The sequence below is a fragment of the Notamacropus eugenii genome, chromosome 4 (genome assembly GCF_028372415.1).
Source record: "Notamacropus eugenii isolate mMacEug1 chromosome 4, mMacEug1.pri_v2, whole genome shotgun sequence".
NCBI lineage: Eukaryota > Metazoa > Chordata > Mammalia > Diprotodontia > Macropodidae > Notamacropus > Notamacropus eugenii.
The window spans coordinates 254,324,590-254,327,814 of NC_092875.1; the positions used below are offsets into that span (position 1 = coordinate 254,324,590).

A 3,225-nucleotide genomic window follows, 5' to 3' on the forward strand; every position below is an offset into this window, starting at 1 on the left:
GGTGGTAAAAATACTTGCCCTGTGACAAAGAGAAGTCTCATTCCCATGCCACATGGTTTTTCAAATATTTGGAGACAGTCTTTATGTTTCTATTGTCTTTTCTTCTTGTAGGAAAACATCTGTAGTTTTAATGAATGAATGAAAAAGCTTTTATTAATCATTGACTGTGTGCAAAGCATTACATTAAGTATTGAACAAAAAAATAGAAAACCAAAACCATTTTTGTTGTCAAGAAACTCACAGGTTGCACATATAGGTCTTAATTTGAAGTCAGATGGAAAGACTCTGTAAAGTAGAGCTCCAAAGTAAATGGAAATGCTATGCTTCTATCTGCACTAATCAAACTGTATTTTCTTCTGATACTGAACCATTTAGTAGAGTAAAAGGCTATACAAATGTAAATCATTATATTATTATAAGTATCATGCCAGTTTGTAATTATCTTTAAAATGTAGCAGCAAGAAATCAAAGTACAATATTTCAGAGGTACCTTGGCTGTAGTAGTACTGAGAGACTGAAAACCATCATCTCCTCCATTCAAGATATTACACTTCTCTTAATCCAGTCAATGAGAGAGCATTAGCTTTTAGAAATGTCATATCAAATTGTTGATTATATTCAATTTACACTTCCTGAAAATCTCAGGTCTTTGTATCAAGCTATGTTTGTTGCTTGTCGATGTGTCTCTGCTCTGTTGAATGTTTGACGTCTATATTGATGTAATCATATAATTCGTGTTCTTGTTATTGACATAGTCAATTATACTGATAGTTTTCCTAATGTTGAACCAGTCCTGCATTCCTGGCATAAATCACACATGGTTAATTTGTATAATATTGCGATATATTTCTGAAATCTCTTTGCTATTATTTTATTTAAAATTTTTACACCATTATTCATTATAGATATTGGCCTATGGATTTCTCTGTTTTTGCTTTCTCTGGTTGTATTGTTAATGTATTTTTATTTATTTATTTATCTATTTATCTATCTATCTATCTATCTATCTATCTATCTATCTATCTATCTATCTATTTATTTTGCCTTTTCCTCCACTTTATTTCATACTCCCACCACACCACCACAATAATGACTTCTTCTTAATTTAAACTAAAAACCATTCATTTTTAGGGTTCTGGAAAGGTGTGTGTGTACTGGGGTGGGCAGGGAAACGGTGTCACAGCCTGAGGTGTTGCAGGGGAGCCGAGGAGATAAGTCAGTGGATGGTCTTGACAGGGCTCTTGAAGTTGCTGGCTGCCTGAAGCTGCAGTTGATAGGCCATAGGGTGGATCTTGAAGTCATACAGCCTGGGCACAAATTGGTTGGCAGGCCGTTTGGGCCTGTACTCAGGATGCACCATGAAGAGCATGTGGGGAAAGCCAGTGCCAAAGTAAGCACCATCTGTGTGGTGGTGCCTGGATGACTTAGGGGTGTAAACATCGATGCACTTGGGGCAGTACAACTTCACCATGGCTTCACCTGGTATGTCTGACAGTCCAATGGGCAACATGGGCTGGTTTTCACAATATACACGGGGACAGTAGCCAAAGTCTCCTGCAGGTATTTTTCCAATGTCTGGGTGATGCCACATTTGGGAGGATGTAGCGGGCATGAATCAGTCCGTATAGCATCTTGGCTGCCTGCTCGATCAGGTCACTCTGGTTAGGATTGTCCTCCAATTCCTCATCAGGTTCCAAGTCGAGGATCATGTCTATTGCTTGCCTATAGTGGGGCACCTGTTCATTGAGCCCTATGAGGTTGAACTTGTCTTGGATATAGTCTTCATCCACCTCACAGAAGAATTCATTGCCTCGAAGCCCACAGAACCAAGAGATCCATGATACTTCCTCTGAGCTACTCATCTTTATGTCAGCTACTGGCTGGGGCTGGGGAGGGAGAGGGAGAAGTTGTTCCCAGGGGAGGCCGTGGCGACAGCAGCAAAGCCGCGCAACGAAGGCCGCGGACCCGACCGTGGCAGGCAAAGAGGGGAAGAGAAATGGGGGCTGTTAATGTATTTTTAATGGAATGGAAAGATCTTTCCCATCCATTAATAGGCCTATGTGACCTATTTAAGTCACAGAGAAGCCTAAGTCACATGAGTCTGAGTTATATGAAGCTTGTTGTGGGACAGGTGGAACAGGAAGGGTAAAAGAAGAAGAGGCAGAGCTGGAGCAGTGCTGAGAGGACGTTGGTCAGACTAGTTGGTCAGACTAGTCAGAGCTTGGGAGAACAGAAGAAGCAGGCAGCTAGGACTGTAAGTGTTTTGTTTGTAGGATGGCCTGATAATGTGTACCGACTTGGTTACTATGATGGATTTGGCTTTCTGGTGGTGGGATTCCACTTTCTGGTGTTTGAATTTTGGTTCTGTCTTCCATGTGGAGAGTCTGTTGCATTTTGCAATTCAGAACTGTGCTGGCATACTCATAGCCTCCATAGGTACTGTGAATATCGCATTAACACTATCCTGATTTAGGCATCAAAGCTATATTTATGCAATAAAAGAAATTTGGTAGGATTTGTTACACTGAAATAAGGAAAGAGAAAAATGATTTATTTAGCTAAGCATGCCAGTTACAGAACAAACTGAGAGCCAAGGGGGCCTTGATTATTTGATTCTACCCAGTGAATATATAGTTTGTAGGAAGAAAGACAGAAAAAAGAAAACAGCATGAAGTTATTATGAAGCCAGTTTTCCTATTTGTGTGGTTATTAGGAAGCAATCAGATGAGGGTTAGACATGTAATCTTGTAGTCCAGTGACAGTGGGGAGGGGGAAGCAAACATGTCACCTAAAATCAGCTCAAACTTAGCTTCACAAAAGGTGGTGAGAAAACAAAATGGAATTATAATATTTTCAATATTACAAATTGTTTTTATTAAACTATTTTTTCCAAACAGTTTATATAGTATTGGGACAAATTGCTCCTTAAATGTTCATGTAATTCACTTGTCTAGTCCTGGTGGTTTCTCTTAGGGATCTCATTTCTGACTTGTTTAATTTCTTTTACTAAGTTATTTCTTCTTTTAGTAACCTGGACTGTTAATAGTTTTGTAAATATTTATTCATTCACTTATCTTAGATTGACAGTTTTATTGGCATATAATTGGGCATAAATAAATCCTTTAATTTCATCTTCATTGGTGTTGCATTTATGCTTTTTATTTTTCCTCATAAAGTGTCTTTGACAAAATAGATTGTTCATTCCTAGTAACAAACACTAGAAAG

General features: G+C 38.7%; 1 pseudogene; it reads right to left on the minus strand.

The window, feature by feature from the left end:
- Positions 1–1,203: 1,203 nt before the first annotated feature.
- LOC140498390 (casein kinase II subunit beta pseudogene) lies at positions 1,204–1,899 on the minus strand (annotated as a pseudogene).
- Positions 1,900–3,225: the final 1,326 nt, after the last annotated feature.